General features: G+C 41.9%; 1 pseudogene; it reads left to right on the forward strand.

The window, feature by feature from the left end:
• The first annotated feature begins 2,941 nt into the window (after positions 1-2,941).
• Positions 2,942-6,864, forward strand: LOC113925475 (annotated as a pseudogene).
• The last annotated feature ends 13,103 nt before the right edge of the window (positions 6,865-19,967 follow it).

Here is a 19,967-nt window from a genome sequence, read left to right on the forward strand (position 1 = left end):
ACAGAACAGATCCAGAAGCAGAGTCCGTTCAATAATACAAAAGGTAAGCCCATGGTACATACTCACTGGTACCTAACCTTTGGCTCCAGCTCTATGTTGTGACCTGAGTGGAATGTGTATTCCTGTTTCGATTGAATCGTTGATCTTCAGAAAAATTCTTGGATATGGTGAATCTCATTTCTGAAAAAGAAACAGTAATTGAATGAAAGTCTTCTTTGAGAGAGGATCATTTGTAGGCAATGAATTGTCCAACGCTGCTTTATTTCTGGGAAGTCAAGTTCATCCGGCAGTGCAAACCTAAGTCTCACTGGTCAGGGTGGCATCTGTAACACTTGCTGGCTCAGAATGGCAGCTGTATTTGCTTCCCCTGCCACCTCACCACAAGCATCATTTTCCCTCAACACATTATCAAGTCCTTTAACCTGGCACAGGTGCTTTTTAAATCAAACATTTGATTTATAGGTAAGGAGAACAAGTCTAAAGATGTTTGATACTTCCAGAAAAAACAAAATAGAAAAAAAAAAAGGTAAAGAGAGGAAGCAGTATATTCCATCTAAGATGGGCATATGTTAGTTCTGGCAAACGGCCAGAGCAATGGAGCCCAGATAGGAGCAAATATGGAGTTCTTCAGCCCGTGTTTAGTGCACTTTCAGGTGAAGGTGGATTTTTGTTTTAATGGTTTGTCTATCATCAATTTCAACCGCTCTATAATTGATTAAGAATTCAGGATGTGGGGGGGCGGGGTTTGGACCTGCAGGGTGTTCAGATCCCATGTTGGTATGTTGACATGTTTATATGCAGAGAGGATCATGGCTGGTGCCATGATCCGTGCTGGGATTTTTATGACAAAACTCCAATCACATTATTGCTTTCACCGTGCAGAAATTAAATTTCTTGTTCACTGTCACCCTTTGCAGCTACTAGGCTTGACCTGCAAAAAGTCCAAGGAAAGGAACAGAATATTTATAATAACTCAGAGACAAACTGGCCAGAAGCCACATTTGATGGGAAGATTTCCATCAAATATGGTGTGAGTGAGGAAGGGGTAACATCAGGTAGCGACCTCTTCCATTTGAATGAGCCCGAGAGAAAGGGTTATTCACTTAAATTCTTTCCCTTTCCTCTTACAGCTGTGAAGTTATCAGCCCCTCGGTCCCTCCCACCTAGGAGAAAGCAATAATCACCTCCCAAGAGCCTGAGGCAGCAGCCAACACCTTGAAAAAATAGCCCCAGTGTAGAGAATGGTGTCCCATAGGGGTTTTCCTTTGGCACTTGAAGGAAGGATTCAGACGTGTCCAAAGGGAGGAGCATATATACTTGCTAATGTGATTTTATAGTAATTGTCGTGACTCTTTGCCACATGACTTTTTCCTAGACTCTTAGTATGAGATATTCATTAACTAACTGGCCATTTTCTAAGTGGATGACTTAGAGGAACAGATGGATCTATCCCTTAATGGATTAACTATCTCTTAACAGAATGCCAGATATCCCAGGAGGGAGAGGTGGAGGGAGAGAAGAACTGTTGTTGTCTTGCTTGTTGTTGTTCCTTGCCTGGAAGTCACAGGGCAAAATACACGTGAGTAATATGCCTGAAAGGGAAAAGAATTTGGAGTGAGACTCATTGCAAAATGCCAACAACCTTAACTAGAAGACACAGCAACAGGCTATCAAAAGAGACAATTATCTCCCACATGAACTTGAGTCCTGTAGTGTGTGTATTTACCGTGACCTTGCCACTGTCACTTAGTACTGAATGATATGAGAAATAATTGAGTGCCATTTTTTTTTTACATTTCACCAGAATAGACTGATATATCCAGTCCCTGAGGCACCATAGATTAATTCATTGATTTTAAATATTTTATAAAATACACCCATCAAAAGGCTAGGAGCATATATCCATCAATTAAAAATTAAACAATCAAGGCAAAACAATACACACACACACAGACACACACACACACGAACTCAATCATGCTATCCATTTCTATAAATAAGCCATCAACGGGAGACCAAGGAAAGACAAATAACTTACATCAGGCCTGCAAGTGAAATACATTTATCAGCCCACTTAATAAATGCTTTTTGACATTTAAGAGCCTGTTTCTATGTGGTCCTGTACCAAGAAAGATTTACGCATACATAATCTGTGCATTCTCAGAGCTTCTGGGCTAAGAAAGACAACTGAGCAGAGTCCGTTGAGGCATGCTATACCTATAGGAAGTGATTTTTTAAACATAAAAAGTGACTATGGGTGTCTTTTATGGGTTTTCTTATATCACACTCTGAAATAGGCAGGTAGATGAATAAGAAGGCTCCCATCAGATAAGGATGCGGAGACTCACAGATATCACTGAGGGGAGTACAGATTGTTTCCAACTTCCTGGGGCAATTTGGCAGTGGGTATTTAAAGCCTTGAAAATCTTCACTCCTTTTGGTCCAAGGATTTGTTTTTTAAAAAATAGTCATGGAGATTGCAAAGATTTAGCAACAAGAATATTCATTTCAGCATTGGTCACAAAAGCTCACATTTGTAAACAGTAAGTGGTCAAAAACCCAGCATTATTTCAATCTATTATGGAACATTTACTTACATCATGGAAGCCTATCAAGTTTTAAACAAAATAATGAAGAATAGTTAATTACATTATAAGATGAGAGAAATATGCTCCAGAACAATATTTACCAAATCATCCTGTTTCGGCCAAAAAAAATTATGCACACAGTACACATACACACATTTCTTTCATTTCTGTGTACATGTAGATAGCACCAAACCACAAAGAAACACATCCAAATATCAATGATGATTACCTCTGTGAGATGAAATTATGGGTGATTTTATTTTATTTTTGCTTATTTGTATTATCTTCATTTCTAAACGGAACCATTTGAAATTAATGCAAATGTAGTGAGGTGCGTGAAAATGAGGGTCAGCATGGCTGGGGATGGGAGTGGCAAGGAGATAAAGCTGGAGATGTAGGTAGAAGCCAGAAGAGTCTTGAATGCTAAGCTAAGAAACAAGACATTTTCTCCCCATGTGGGGCATTTTATTGAAGTTATGTAAAATGGAACTAGTGCTGTATAAAATATTAACAGTCTCACTTTACGTTCCAAATTGAAGGTAACTTAAATCCTCCCCACCCCCCATTAAAAACCATCCTCCAGAATCACACACTATCCTTGCAGGTGGGCGGAGTAGTCGGGAACGGGGTTTGCTCTGTGGCCACACAGCAGCCCCACCTTAGCCACCGCCATCCTTTGTAAATGCCTGGTGAACCACAGCTGTTTACCTGCGTGGGAACCCCTAGGAGAGACCTGATGGTTTCTCCTCTCTTATTTGAACATTTGCTGCCATTATAATTTAAAATCTTCTCTATATCCTACCTATAATCCCATAACAAGGTCACCCAAGAGTTCATTAAGCGGTAGAGCTGTAAAACACTCGGCAAGTCGGGGACTTTGGAACAGAACTTAGATGTGCTAAATCTCCATTGAGAAGGCCAAACAACCACCATGATGCTCTGTGGTGTTAATTTAAGAGAGAGCACTTCAAAATATTAGAGAAAATACAGGGAAAATAAAAAGCCATCTTAAAGCAAATATACATTACAACGTTTGCAGATTTATGCACTCCAAGATTGCATTCCGCCCCCCTTCCCCCCCCCCCCCCGGCCCCGCATACACTTTATATTCAGTCCTGTGGGGAAACCAGGATTGAATTATGGAAGTTTTGAATTATAGGAGGTCTCCAGGAATACATTCTTCGCATAAAATGTACAGTGGGGATGGGGTGGGGTGAGGGTGATGGTGGCAGAATGGAGGGCAGACAAGATATTGAAAAGAGGGCAAGAGGGTTTTCGAAACTTACTCAGGCTTCTGCTCAGCAAAGGGGAGGAATTGGAGGGAAGGTGAAGATGGAGCCTGGGAAAAAACTGGAAATGGGCAAGAAGGAATTAAAAGTGGCTCATTCAAGGCACTGGGGGAATTGATTTACATAGATCATGTCACTTAACTTTTACTACCTGCAAGACCTTATTTCTTCCTGACAAGAGAATATAAAAACAAAAACAATGGAGACCCCAAAGAGGCCTGCATGGAAAGTCTCCTTTATTTCTTCATCCATTTGTTTTTCATCCTTTGGATTTTTCTAAAATGAGAATTTTCATTATAAAAGCAATGCATGCTCTTTAAAAAAAAAAAAAAGTCATTCAAATAATGAGGAGGTAATTAAAATAGAAAGTGGAAATCCACCATCCAACAACTTCTCTGCTTCCCCACCATTGAATTCTGCTCCTTAGAGAGAACCACTGTTAACCATTTAGTTATGACCTTCTAGATATTTTTTTTATTACTAAATTTTATTTTTCAGAGGAGTTTTTGTTTCCCAGCAAAATCAAGCAGAAAGTACAGAGAGTTCCCCTACAGCCCCTGTCCCCATACATGTTCAATCTCCCTCACCATAGACATTGTGAAGCACAGTGGGTCATTGTCATAATCGAAGAACCTACATTGGCACATCATTATCACCTATAGTCTGCATATTACATTAGGGTTCACTCTTGGTGTTGTACCTTCTGTGGGTTTGGACAAATGTCTAATGACATGTCTCCACCACTCTATATCATGCAGGATAGATTCACTGCTCTAAAAAATCCTCTGTGCTCTGCCTACTCATTCCTCCAGCTCCTGGCAACCACTGATCTTTTTACCGTCTCTATAGTTTTGCTTCTCCAGAATGTCATATAGTTGGAATCACACAGTGTATAGCCTTTTCAAGATTGTCTTCTCTCACTTAGTAATATGCATTTAAGGTTCCTCATGTCTTTTCATGGCTTGACAGCTCATTTCTTTTTAGCACAGAATAATATTCCATTGTCCGGATGTACCATAGTTTATTTATCCATTCACCTACTCAAGGACACCTTGGTTGCTTCCAAGTTTTGACAATTAGGAATAAAGCTGGGGAGACTTCTGGTTTCTGGTTCCACATATAAGGAGGTTGGAAGTTGCCAGTCCAACCTAACAATAAGTAAAAAGCCGAATAGGCTAAAATATCAACAACTCCTCTTGGATACATAAGAGAGAGGAGGACCCCAGGCAAACCCCGATAACTGGAGAGTCAGACGAGCAAATACAGCTCACCAGAGCAGAGATTCACCAGTGAGTGGGAACCTCAGCGGGAACCAGAAAACCCGAGTTGTAATTGCCAACTGTCGGAAGCACCGGACTTAAAATACTCCAGGGGTACCCAGTCATGAGGAGGCCTCCGCAATACTGTGCGTTTTACCTCCAAGAGCCTGACCAAATTCTCATAGAAAGTACCGGGTGGAAAAAAAAAGTCCCCTCATCCTTCCTGCAGAGGAAAGGTAAAAGGAATGATTTTGAAATAATGCCAGAGTATCTTATTCTTCTTAACCATACCTGCCCTCAGGAGAAACTGGTTAACCTAATCTGCTGGGGTATTATCAGAGCCTAAGGGATATGCCCTAATCCTAAAGAAGGGAAGTGCCTTAATCTGGCCCACTCTGGCCATCCTGACGCACCTAAGCAGTGGGGGGGGGGGGGGGGGGGGGGCGCGGAGAAACACTCGTGATGTTCACTGTCTAGAGGCACAGGCTCACTAAAAGACCGAGACCTAACATAGGATATGTGTATCTTTATGTTTAAAGTATGTTTCTTATAGAAAATATACACTCGGGTTTTGCTTTTTCATCTGCATTAACAATGTCTGTCTTTTAATTGGTGCATTTAAACCACTGACCTTTTCAGTGATTATTTATAACGTTGGACTACTATCTACCATGTTGTTACTGTTTTCTATTTTTTGCCCCTTTCCTTTGCTCTTATTTTTGTTTTCCACACTTTTTTTTGTCTTTCGTGGGTTTTATTGAGCATTTTTTGATTCCATTTCTCTCTCTTCTTAGCATATTAATTATACCTTTATAAAAAAGTTTTTTTTTTTAGGGGGATTCCCTATATCTTGTTAGGTAGACGCGATTTCTTCATAGTCCTCTGGCGGCGGCACACGCTGTTCTCCGACCCTTTGCCCCGCAGGCCCCCAGCTCCCGGCCGCTCTTCCCGCCCGCTAGCCTCCACCGGCAACAGACCCGCGGCGGAGCGTGGGGAACTCCATCTGACCGGCGCCAAACACAACACCGGAGTGTGGCTGGTCAAGGTTCCTAAATATTTGTCACAGCAGACGGCTAAAGCCCCTGGAAGAGGTGAAGTTGGGAAACTGCGGATTGGCAAGAATCGAGGAAGGATTGAGGTGTCATTTACTTTGAATGAGGATCTTGCAAATATTCACGATATTGGTGGAAAACCAGCTTCAGTCAGCACTCCTAGAGAACATCTGTTTGTCTTACAAAATGTTGGAGGACAGACATTAACAGTCTTTACTGAGAGCTCATCAGATAAACTTTCATTGGAAGGAACAGCGGTACAAAGAGCTGAATGCCGACCTGCTGCCAGTGAAAACTACATGAGATTAAAGAGATTGCAACTAGAAGAATCTTCCAAACCTGTAAGGGTATCACAACAACTGGACAAAGTTGTGATAACCAATTATAAACCTGTTGCTAATCGTCAGTACAATATTGAATATGAAAGGAAAAAGAAAGAAGATGGAAAATGAGCTCGAGCTGATAAACAACACGTTTTAGACATGCTATTTTCGGCATTTGAGAAACATCAATATTATAATCTTAAGGACTTAGTGGACATCACAAAACAGCCTGTGGGGTACCTAAAGGAAATCTTGAAGAAATTGGTGTTCAGAATGTAAAAGGGACCCACAAAAACACATGGGAGCTGAAGCCAGAGTATAGACATTATCAAGGAGAAGAGAAGAGTGATTAAGAAGACTCTTAGCCAGCAAGCTAACAGAACCCGGAAAGGGTGATGAGCTGAGGAAGCACCACTGATACTCAAAAACTTGAGTACCATCTGTTGTAGGGGTAAAATGACTGGAACTTTAATTTCCCTAGGTAAATTTTTTAAACAATAGTTCTTGTAAAGTTACAAGAATTTTTTCTTTGAGGAAAAAAATTTATAGGCTTGTATTAAACTAGATTATTCAGAATGGGGTGAAGAGTTGGGGGGGTTAAGAAGGTTTTTCTTTTTATTGACTTTTAAATGTAAAACTAGGAGATGTTTTCTAAATGAGGACTCTTTGTCCTTGTTTTATCTCTGAGGATCTGAGGTGATACAAATCCAAAGTGAATGGCAAAGCAAGAAAAAAGTAGTCAACTACAGAAAGTCTTAAAAGGAATAAAAAACCAAAGTTCCTTATTCTGAAAAAAAAAAAAGTTTTTTTAGTGCTTGCCCTAGAGACTGCAATACACATGTACGACTAATCCAAGTCCACTTTCAAATAATATTATACCACTTCACAAGTAGTGTAAGTACCTTGTAATACAATAATGTGAATTCCTCCATTGTCCCTTATATCATTTGTGTCATTCATCTTACTTACAAACATACATAAGCACATTTATATACATTACATATATGTAAGCTTACATAATCAAATACATTGTCGCTGCTATTATTTTGATCAACTTATCTGTTGATCAATTAGGAATACGAAAAATAGAAGACTTATTGTACCTTTACTGATTTATTCTTCAATGCTTGTCCTTTCTTTCTGTAGACCCAAGTTTCTGACCTATGTTATTTTCCTTTTGTCTGAAGAACTTTTAACATTTTTTGCAAGCACGTCTACTTGCAACAAATTCTCTCAATTTTTGTCTGTCTGAGAAAGTCTTTATTTCTACCTCACTTTTCAAGGATCATTTTTTAGGGTACAGAATTCTAGGTTGGTGAATTTTTTTCTCTTAACATTTAAAATATTTCACTCAACTCCCCCGTGGCTTCTGGGGAGAAGTTGGATATAACTCTTATCTTTGCTTCTCTTTAGGTAAGGTATTTTTTTCCTCTGACTTCTTTCAAGATTTTTCCTTTATCTTTTGAATATGGTATGTGTAGGTGTAGCTTTTAAAAGTAGTTTATCAGTTTGTTTTTGTTTGTGTTCAGTCATATATCCTTCTCGGTTCTCTAAGCTTCCTAAATCTGTGGTTTGGTGTCTGATGTTAATTTGGGGGAAATTCTCAGTCATTATTGCTTCAAATATTACTTCTTCTCCTTTCTCTCTTTCTTTTCCACCTGGTATTCCTACTACACACCTACCATATCTTTTCTTGTTGTCCCACAGCTCTTGGATATTGTGTCTTGGGGTCTTTTCCCTCAGTGCTTTCTCTCTTTGCTTTTCAGTTTTGGGAGTTTCTGTTGTCATATCAAGTTCTGTTGTCATATTAAGTCATATCAAATTCCTTAGCTGTGTCTAGTCTATTAATGAGCCTTCAAGGTCATTCTTCATTTCTGTTACAGTGTTTATTGCTACCATACCTTTTCCATTCTTTCTTAGAATTTCCATAACTCTGCTTATATTATCTCCTGGTCTTGCGTATTTGTCTACTCTCCCCAGTAAAGCCCTTGGCATATTAATCATACATTTAAAGAAAACTCCTGTTAATGATAATTCCAAGTTTCTGCCCTATCAGACTCTGGTTGTGATGATTGTCCAGTCTCTTCAAACTGGGCTTTTTGACTTTTAGTATGCCTAGTAATTTTTTGTGTAGAGGTGGACATGACGTCCTGGTTCAAAGGAACTGTGCTAAGTAGGCCTGTATTAATGTAGTGGTAAGGTTGGGGCAGGGGAGGGAAGCATTCAGGCTTTTGGTGAGATTGTGTCCTGGATTGTAAATGTTACCAGAGCTTCTCATTCTCCCATTTCCTCTCAGGTGGGACACGACTGGCAGAGGGGATGGATTTGGGTATTTCCCCTCCTTCCCCAGGTAGGTGAGGCTCTGTTAAGATAGTTCTGCTCTGGTAAGTTGCAATTCTCTACATTCTCATGTCTGTCTCTCCAGCTTTTGGGGCAGTTGTTTGCCCTGTGACTTCTGTTGTTCAATGGATCTAAGAAGAGTTGTTGATTTTTCAGTTTTTTCAGCTTTTTACTTGTTGTTAGGATCGAGTGGCAACTTCTAGTCTTCCAAGTTGCAGGATGAGGAACCAGACATTTCTACCTTATCCTTTTAAAAATAGCGTCGCAGAATCTCACTTATGGTTGTACCATGCTTTAACCAGTCATCTGTTATCATGGACACTTGTCACCTTTTTGGCTACCCAGCTTCCTTGGCACCTTGGTTTCCTTGTATTTAGTCTTGGTGGGACTTAAATCCTGTGTCTGCCCCTCACTAAGAAGTCAAAGGGCCAGGCTTTCCTCTCCCTGCCCTAGATACAGAGAGTTCACCCAATCAGATAGATGCTTTCTGCTGGGACTTTGACCCAAGGAGATCCTTCATTCAGGCAAGCATGTCCTGATTAAACCATTCCTGCTATTGGTTATTGGCTGTGGTTCTTGTTCCCAGGGGCCTCAGAATCACCTGGGTTTTCAAGCAGGCACTTCAGGCCCCTGTTGATCTTTGAGTCTCTGAGAGCCTCTGATAAGTTGGCCAGACCTGATTTCTGTTCTTTTTACCCAATAACTCTAACCTGTGCTCCCACCTTTTCGTGTCATGCCCCACACAAAAATTTATATGAAAAGTATACTTTTCTGGCTCACTTGGATAAACCTAGACCCCTGCTAGCTGTCCTGTGAGCTGAAGTAACCAGTCTCAACACCCTTGCACACATTCTCAGTTCACCAATGGACAAGGCCCACTGGGTGGCAGCTCTGCCCTCACTTACATACCTGTTGATGTATATTTGGATTTTTTCCAATTTTGCACTACAATAAACTATATTATAATGGTGTCCTATAGTGTTCTTTCAGTTCTCAATTGACTTAGTGCATTTAAAATATCCCCCTAATTTAAGCCACAGTGGATTTTCAGAAATGCACTTATTATAAACCAAAATGGTATCTGTACTTTCTCCTTCGCTCACAAAGAATATTCCGACTAGCTGTCGGCTAATGGCCTGTATCCTACTGGATGATGGCAAATGTTTTGCTATCCTCTGTGAAAAAGGATGGACCATGTCACACAGAGGACTCAGGTTGCTCTGTCTTAACAGTCAAAATTCTGCTTTTTGTCTGGCGGTTACAGGTATCTCTCAGATCATCACAGACTCCTGTGTCCTGTCCCGGTTGTGAGGCCTTTGTGGAACTGTGGCAGAGAAGTAAGGGCCACAACAACATTTATCAAGGACTCGCTATTTGTGGCACGGTCTGCTCTGGGTGCTGTCCCTGTCACATCAGCCCTCTCAGGACGATGGAGGTATCAGCCCTCATTTACATATGAAAAACGGAACTAAGAGAAATGAAATAACTTTCCCGGGTTTACCTGGATAGGAAGTAGTGGAGCTAGGAGTTGAACCCAGGACTGTCTTGCTCTACAGCCCTCAGGAACAAGTGGTATAAAACAGATAGCTTTAGTTTAGCATTTTAGGATCTATTTTACCCATTTTTATCTCTCAGACATCCAGTGTGGGTATCTGTTTTGGTTTTTCAATGAAGACATAGTGGTTGTTATAAAGATAGAACAATGTCATTATTTAAAAAAAACAAAAACAAAAAATCACAGGCAAGTACTAACAGGAAAGAAAAGGAAGAAAAATATGTCACAGCAATCCCATTGTTCCAAGATAACCATCTTTAACATTTTGATGAAATTCTTGTTTGTATTTATACTAGAAATATAATTATTTATTTTATAGAGCTAAGACATACTGTAGATACCATTTTATATCTTCTATTATGCAAATTTTATTGTAAACTTTTATTTTATTATAAAATTTTTACTGTATTTTTAAACAGTGTTCAAAGCTTGAGTTTTAATGACTGCATATGAGCCCACAGATTTGGGTGTTCTCTCGTTTATTTAGCACTTCCCTTTTGTTGGCATTTAGGTCAATATGGATTCTTTGCAGAAATAACTATTGCTATGATTAACATCCTTTGTGTTTTCAATCCTGGTTTTCTGAAACTCTAGTCAACTCAGAAAATCCAGAACACCTGTGCTCATGCCAGTCCATGCAGATGACAAATTCTGGAGCTGGGTACACGTAGCCTATCGGGCTCATTCCCCTCCCTCTCTAATGAAAATAGAAGCTATGAGAAAATGAATAGGGAAGCAGATCAAACAGATGTTCACACTTAAACCCTAGGCACAGCATTCATTGCCTTCTCATTACCACCCTTCTGCAGCTTGAACTGGGTACATTAAAGGTGGGTCCAGGGATCATACATGAGTTCAAAGAAATGCATCAATTATGGATACAGTTCACAATCAATGGTTATCACATTTTAAAATTTCCTTTTACTGCTTTGCTCCATTTTAAAACTTAGAACTTTCTTCATCATCATCTTCTTCATCATCATCATTCTCTTCATCATCATCATCTTCCCATAATGTACTCTCACGTGGCTAATCTGACATGCCCTATTCTTAAAGTGACATTTGAACTGTGTTTTGGAATAATTTGTGATGTATCAGTTCAAGTTTCCAAGAAATGTGGCAGAAAATTTTTTTAAATTATTATTATTATTTTATAGTCTTGGGAACTCAAAGGCCCAAAGTCTGTTTTTTTTTTTGTGATTGAAAACTATCATTTTCCAGACTAATCATTGTGTCCTATTTGACATGGTTTACTTATTGATAGACTATTCATTGGACCCCAGTCATTGGACTCCGGTTCACTGGTATTGGGTCACAAATGGTTTTCTTCCCTCAGAGCAGTTTCTACAAAGGAACATGGAGACAGCCTCCTCCATCTTCATTCACTGTGTCTTTTTATTGACACATTTTTAATAGAAATTCCCTGAACCAGTGTTTCCTAAAGTGTGTTCATGGAATACTTTTTTTTTTTTTTTTTACAAGCAATGAGGCTCCAAAGACATGGTGCCCTGTAGTGGTAGGGTTTGCACAGGCTGTGGAGCCAGACTTTCCCGGTCTGCCTCTCACAAGCTTCAATGTCCACATCCTTCAAATGAAGATAATTGTACTTACCTCTTACCATTGTCATGGGGACTAAAGGAGGTAGCAAATGTGTGTGTGATGCTTAACACCATGACTGGCAAGTTGTGTGTGTTAATTTTGGGAAACTCTGGTTTGTACATTGCAAGAATTCTCAGAACCTGTTGATGGGCCAATATGCTTTCTGAATCTCTAAGAAGAGTTCCCCTCAAACTGGACAAGAAAACCCTCTTCAACGAGTGTTTCCCAGGACTAATGTTGCAGAAAACCTTTCTGGGAAGCACAGTCCCACCCAAACACTGTGATGTTCGTCAGTACTCTTGATTTCTACACGCAGGGTGCATAGATTACTTTTAAGTAATAAAATTCACCCATTTTAAATATACAATTTAATGTTTTGTTTGCTTTTAGTAAATTTACTGAGTTGTGCAACTACCAACATAATCTAGCTTTCATCACTGCGGTAGGGTCCCTTGTGTCCGTCCAGATGTCTATTCAGGCCCCAGTGTTACTTGCGGTCCTGAGCAACCACTCATCGACTTCCTGTCTCCATAGATTTGCCTTTTCTGGACATTTCATATAGATGGAATCATACAGTATGTGGCCTTTTGTGTTCAGCTTCTTTCAATTAACCCCGACATTTTTGAGGTTCATTCATTATAACATGTATCAAGAGCTTTTTATTTTTGCTGCTAAACGGTATTCTACTGTATATGACTATACCATATTTTGTTTATCCATCCATCGGTTAATGGACATTTGAGTTGTTTCCATTTTTTGGCTATTATGAACAATGCTGCTTATGAACATTTGCAAGTGAGTCGTTATGTGTATGTAAGCTCTCAGTTCCCTTGGGTAGACACCTAGGAGTGGAATTGCTGAGTCTCAGTTACTTATTTGACTTTGGTAAGTATATGACGAGCAGAGAAATCCAGTAAAAACAAATCCGTTCCTACCCGATCTACTGAACACAAAGAAATGTTAATGAGGACAAGGAGGATAAAGTTAGGCATGAAAGGTTGCTGATTTCCTTAGGAAATGTATGTTGCCACATCTGACTTGTGATAAACCTCCTACCCCAAAGCGAATGTTCAAAGCTGGCCTTTGAACAAACTAGTAGATATGGTGACAGCCACTCAGCATGTGTTCCAATGCCTGCTTCTTGCGCCTTCATGTACCACACAGGCCAGAACACAAAAATATGTCCCAGATTCCCCTAGAGTTGGGTTTCTGGTTGTGAGTTAGGTTTTTCTGATTGGGTCCTGAGACTTGGAGAGTAGAAACGTGGCAGGGCCTTTTTCTGGTTATTTGGCTATTGTTCCTGATGAGCATAGGGCACGTCATATCATTCTGCAACAATGTTCCTGTGTCTAGGCCCCAGTTTTATACATGTGGAAAAGGGCAGCAGTGATAGTGGCTTTCTGGCGCTCCGAATACAGCCAGGGTGTTCTTGTAGTCCAGTTCCATCTTCAGGATTATAGGAAGTACCCCCTCCTGTGGGCTAGTCTAGTGATGTTGTGCAGGGAGTCAGTCCTGTAGACCCAGCTTAGAACCAACTTCTGAATGATATGTAAGGGCCTCATTCCTGTATTGAATTCCTTCTGCTTGACACAACTAGGGTAGTTTCTGTTTCTGGCAACCGAATCCTACTAATTCCAAAACCTCTAAAATGTTACTTGGCCATACAAGATAGGGTGTCTGATTGCAATTCTCCAGGAACAATTTCTTCATGAGATAAGAATTCATGAGCAAGTGATTTATTAAGAAAGTTCTTCTAGGAAAGATTAGTAAGGGTACAGGAGAAGAAATGGGTGAGGCGAAGAGGCCAAGCGAGGAGGGGATCTCAGGAAAACCCTGCAGAGGGTAGTTTCCAGCCAATCCCACCAGGGAAGTGATGGTAAATACCTCAGATTTGTCCTGATCTAGGGCGAGGAACCTGGGGTTTCTATTCTCCCATTGGCCAGTCACTGGTTAAGAGCTGCCCCGGGGGGTGGGAGTCTTCAGGTGCTTCTAGCTCTTGGCACTCATGAACAATGTGGTTCTAGTAGCAATGCTTGTCCTCCAAAGAAGAACTGCAGGTGCTGGCTGTTGGAAGTGACAGCCCATCAAAGATGAGAATGGGGCACAAAAATAGTAGGAAGGGAACCAGGCGAGCCTGGCCAGTGCTCAGGGCTACACCGGGCTTGTTGCGAGCCCAGGGCTGAGATTCTAGAGCACTGGCAATCCTTGCTACAGCTGGTTCGCTTTTATCTTGGTGCAATTTGGGGTTAATCCGAAAGACAAAATTGACGTCAAGGGGGTAACATTTGCCATCCAGCACCAGATAGTTGACTGAATCTTCACTTTATAATTAGGATTTTCTTAACAGCAAAGGTTTGTTTGTCTTTCTGTTTCGGTCTCAGTTACCATTAACGCTGATTGGGTTTCTGCTTTTATCAAGGCACTGTTAGGTGTAAGCATATGAAGAGATGTAGAACCCAAACCCATCAGCGAGGCCACAGAAATCATCATGCTTCAACCCTGCCTTCTGCTCCCACTGTTTCCCATTTCCCTGCTTGACTCTGGGGCTCCAGCCATGTGGAACGTTTGTCAACAATTAGAGTCTGTGTTTCTCTTCCTCTCTTCCTGCCTTCTCGTATGTTGTTTCTTTAGCTTGCCTGCATGCCCTTCCGTGTTTCTTTGGCTGTTTGTTGCCTGTTCACCAGAATCCAGCTTGTGGCAGATGCTGCAGAATGGACCCGACCGTGTTCCCAGCTCCTTCTCCCTTGTTCATTTCCCCTGTCAAGGAGAGAGATGATCACTTTTGCAGTCTCCTCTGCTGCCATGGTTGACCATGTACTCAGTTCTAGCCAACGAAGCAACGGGGATATCTATCTACTTGGGGCTCGTGGGAAAGTGTTTCCCCTTTTTAATAAAAGGGACAAGCACAAGAGGAGAGCAGCTGAGGCTGCCTCTTCTCTATTCTTCCTTTCTTGAACGTGGATGGACCCGGTACTGGAGCTATTCAAGTCATTTTGTGTCATGAGAAAGCATGCGTGAAGGTAGGTGAAGCAGACAGATGGAAAGAGCCTACTGGTAGCCAGGAGCTCCTGAGCCAGAACCAATAACCACTCATCTCCGAGTTCCTTGTTATATGTAAGAAAAATAGACTTCTATTTGTTTAAACCAGGGACTGGAAAATTATGGCCTTGGAATTGGTTGCCTGTTTTTTTTTCTTTTCTTCCTATTATTTTCAGCCAAAACATTCTTAATGGAGACACGACTGGAGGATCACCTCTTCGGGATCTCCCCTCCACGCCTCCATGCTACTAATGTGTGATGTATATTTGTAGATTATTTTATCGCACTTATCCCGCAGTGCTAGAAGAACTGCTTTCTCTCCTCTCCAATAGGCTGTGAGCCTGTGAGGGGGAGGCTTTTGTGTTATTCATGCTAAATTTTTAGCACCATTCAAGCCCGGTGCTAGAGTCTCGGAAAATGATTGTTGAATGAAAGAAAGCCATAGTGTCCCCTCTGCAGCGGATACTGAGGATTGCCTCCCCAACTCCCGAGTCATCCTGCAGCTGCTGTGTTCTTTCCAGCCTGCTGACTGCCGCGGGTGGCCACTCTCCCCCTCTCCTTCACTCCCTGAAGCGCCACCACCATCAGGCGGTTGGGTATAGCTGCTTACAGTGAAAGTTTGAGGGTAAAGGATAAAAATTTTAGCACAGCCCAGAACAGGAGCCAAATTAAAATGAAGTTTAATATTGAACATTACTGCCTGAAGTTCTTTAGCACCACGTACCGTGGAGAATCTGGGGGAAATCTCACATGGGCTGTCTTTGTCCCTGGGTCCTGGCCTGCTGCCATTTTACTTGCTCTCTTTATTTATCCCGAGACCTTTCCTTTTTCTGCCCCCTTTGCCCCATTCCAGAGCTTGCTACCTGTATTTCCCTACCTCATTACACAAATACGTTAACCAGTTTAACTCTCAAGTGTTTTCCAAACTGACTGGACACATACTTTTGTATATCAATAGTATCCTGCTAAACAAAAGTGTGATCTATCTCTGATGACACTTGGCAGAAGGTTCCTTCTACTTCTGCAGCATCAGTTTCTCAGGCAGGGTTTACGGCATCCTATAATCTGTGGACTTGGGGTGGAATGGAGGTGGAGTGGTTCTTATTCTTGCTGCAGATGGGGGGAAATGAGATGATTTATCCTAGAGAAGAGTAAGCTAAGAAACAATTTAATAGTCTTCAAATAAAAATTTTATTAGTATCTTGAGGGAAGAGGGCGGTACCTCTGATCATCCCAAATTTATGAATAGCACACCTGACTTAGCTAATTTATAATGAGTTTTCACTTGTTCGCCTTTTGAGAATATACCAGCTGAGTCACAAAAGGAGATGGTGCAACGGTCATGTGTTGGATGTCAGAGTAACTTAACCTAGGATTTAAGAAAATGTCAGGAAGTGGACAATGAAGCGCAACTTATTCATGAAGAGATATTTTGTAATAATTCTTCAGCCCCAAGAAAGATGGAAGTGGGATGAGGGAGGGGAAGGAGTGAAAAAGCAGAGAGGATGAGCTAACTGCTCTTTCTCTGCAATGCTTCACAGTACTAACATTTTCTGTCATCTCCGCTGAGGGTCTTTCCTGTCCCTTTAAGTAAGAGTCACATAGCCTTTCCATGCCGGCTTGTGACAATCTTAGTTCATTCTGCTGAAACTATGGGTCTAGAAGCTGGTAGAACAGTCTAGATATGCAGAGCCTCTGTCAGCCAATGCCAGTGTTCCTTGGAAGAGTTTCTACCTAGCATCTGGAAATTAAACAGAGACTAAGTTACTGACTTTTTTCTTACCTCCTCCTGTATGTTGTTTTCCCGAGGATGGCACAGAATCAACACAGCGGGGGGGGGGGGGAAGGAACGGAAGACCATTCTGTTACCTCACAAGAAGAGCAGGTTGCAGGGCCATTCAGGACCCGATACCCTGCAACATACTCAATGTCTCTACCTCCATGTGTCTACTTGGTTTAGGAATGAGTGATCCAGGGTGTATCCAAGGTTCATCTTCACATGGCCTAAACTCTACTCCATCCAAGACAGCAGATTTTCTAGATCCTAGAAGAATTCAAGAGACAAAATTAGGGTTGCCTTGAGCAAAGGGAGACAAGGGTATTAGGTACATGTGTGGAGAGGAGGGAGTGTGGAACCAAATGACGCATTGTGATAAAGGCTATTGTTAAGGTCCTAGCTTTGGTTAGAGGTGGGGTTTCCTAGGTGCTTATGATATTATTAAAAATAACTAATTAGCCAAATAGGCAAAAGTAGGTTATGCCTGAACTTGCAGTAATGAAAGTATGGATTAAGGATTAAGGATTATGGTTATCCAATGGTAAGTTCCCCTCGGAGGGAAGGAAACACCACTGATTGTGGTAGGTGATCCTCACAGTGAGTTCTATGGATATGCATATAGTACAATCTCACTCAATCCTTGTAAAGAGTCCATGGATTTGGTATTAACGCCCATTTCACAGAGGAGAGAACTGAAGCTCAAAGAGATTATAGATGGTGTGCTCAAGGTCATGGAATTAGAAAGTGGAGTCATAAAGTTTGTAACCTGGGCATGACTCCCAAAGTCTGAGCTACGTCTGTGCTGTGCCACACAGCTGCCTAGTGGGCCCATGGAGAGTACGAGCTGGGTGAGCAAGGGAGAGATCTCTCCTCTCCCCCGGGTCCCACTCTGGTGCCAGGTCTGTGGGCAGTGCTTGTGCTCTTATAAAGATGCTTTACTAGGATGAAACACAGCTACAAAAGTGATCCTGCCCCACATTGCGGAAAGGCTCAACGTACCAGATTTACCAGATATCTTGTTTTGAGTAATAAAAATGCTTTTCCTAGGAACCATATTTTGCAAGTTTCTAATACTAAACAATATTAAAACCATGCTACATGACCATCTGTTAACCAAAATGTCAACAACAACAGAAATAACAGCGAGGTCCCACAGTAGGCATAAGGCACTCTTAGGACTTGCAGGAAGAAAATATGGTGACAAACAGGGCTGGGGACACAACCGAAGGTCATGTGACCTCTCTGCACAGGACTCCCAAGAGTGTTCTTTAAAACAGCCAGTCCTGAGCTGTTTCTGCATTTTGAGTGAATTTGGTAGGTCTCAGCCAGTATTAAAAAAAAATAATAATAGAAAATAGAGTTCATCTATATAGTAAGGGTGAGTATTGTTTTATGAGGCTTTGTTTCAATCACATAAGTGTGTGTGTGTGTTTGCTCACGTGGGCATGTGCACAAGTACATGCATTGAGTTGTGGACCTCTTCCTGTGGGTAGTGGTTAGAAAGCTTGATGGCCCTTCTGCATGACCAGAGTGTTGATGGACGCCTCTAGGTGTTAATGCAAAGGCAGCTGAGAATGGCCCCTGATCTGTGTGCACACAGGGAACACAGGCTGGCTCACACACAGGATTTAAATCCATGACTGGTGTTTCACAGGGTTAGAATTAGATATTGAAGCAAATCAGGAATGTGTGCCATTTTCAAGATGGCACCTGGGTATAATTTGGAATTTGAATGGTCAGCTAGAGAGTTGGGCTGGACGTGGCCATTTAGACCTAGTAATTGCATGAGGCATAAGATGGTAGAGAATTGCAAGTCTTTAGAAGTATTGTGGCCTAACTGCTACCTCGCTGCCTTTAGGTAGATTGGGAAAGAATTTCTCCTATTTACTATAGATGGTGGTGGTCATTTATGACTTCTTTTAAGAGTAATTCAAGACATGTATAATTATCTCCAAAATACAAATAATAACAACAACAGCAATAACTCCCATGTTTGTTGTCTACTAGGTGCCAGGCACCCATAGGTGCTCTGCTTGAATTGTCTTTAATCCTCGCAAAGACCTTATGAGGCATTCCTATAGGAGTGTTACATATAAAAGGACAGCAGCTATCTGTGGCTCCCAGTTGTTAACAGGAAGCTGGTTGCCCAAGCACAGAGCTCCCAGGATGCCATTAATTAGGTGGCTTTATTTAGCACAGTCCTCAGCTCTGTGCGCTCAGATGCCTGCTTCTGCCAGCAAACTGAGTAGGTCTCTGAGACACGAGTCATGCCATCCAAGCTCACAGTGGAGGTGTGGACAACTGGAATGCCTATCGATTAACGTACGGTGAGAACCATGGCACAGCCTAGACCCCTGGAGGTAAGCCTGAGCAGCCCATGGGAGCTCAAAACCCATTAGAAATCTGCTTAGTGAACATGGCATTAGAGGAGGGGGTGAGAGGTGGCTAGTAGGGTTTAATGTTATCAGGTCAGGAAGGCCTGCAGCCTTTGGAGATGAGAGTTGGAAGTGAGGGTTGCCAATCCTCCCCTTTGCCCAGGTGGAGTTCTCAGTGTGGAGGAGAACGAACCCAGGGAACTATTTAGGGATCAGAGTAGTAGCCCGTGACCCTCAAGCTCCCGTGCCCTGAGCAAGAGACCTCAGCTTGGCTTGAAGCCAAAGTGCCAATCTTTGACGACCCACCCAAACTGAGGATGTGCAGAGCCACCCCGAGGCACCCTCAGAGGCCAGAGCAGAGAGAAGGCAAAAGCCAGCTTCCTAAAGATATGAGGCTCAAGGGCCCCAGTTCTGGGCAGGCTGATCAAAGAAAGCAAAAGAGCATGCCATGCATGAGCAGTGCCCCCAACTCCATGGCCCCGTCTCCTGGAACAGGAGATCCAGCAGTCAACAAGCTGTCTGCAGTCTGATTAGCTTCTCCTCCTTTGGGAGGAAAGAACAAAAGCGGGAAGAGATAGATTGCAACTGTTCTCTACAATAAGGTCTGCAAGTTGGGTAGGGGAAGGTCCCCTCATCTGTGAGCCCGAGAGGGGAATATGGGATGGAAAATAATATTCATGGCCACAAAGGGGCTAGCACTGCCTTTGGGCTGGAATACTGGATGTCCTTGACATCCAGTATTGGTTTTTTCCCCTGAGTTATTCATAGATG

The sequence above is a fragment of the Zalophus californianus genome, chromosome 2, assembly GCF_009762305.2.
Source record: "Zalophus californianus isolate mZalCal1 chromosome 2, mZalCal1.pri.v2, whole genome shotgun sequence".
NCBI classification, from domain to species: Eukaryota; Metazoa; Chordata; class Mammalia; order Carnivora; family Otariidae; genus Zalophus; species Zalophus californianus.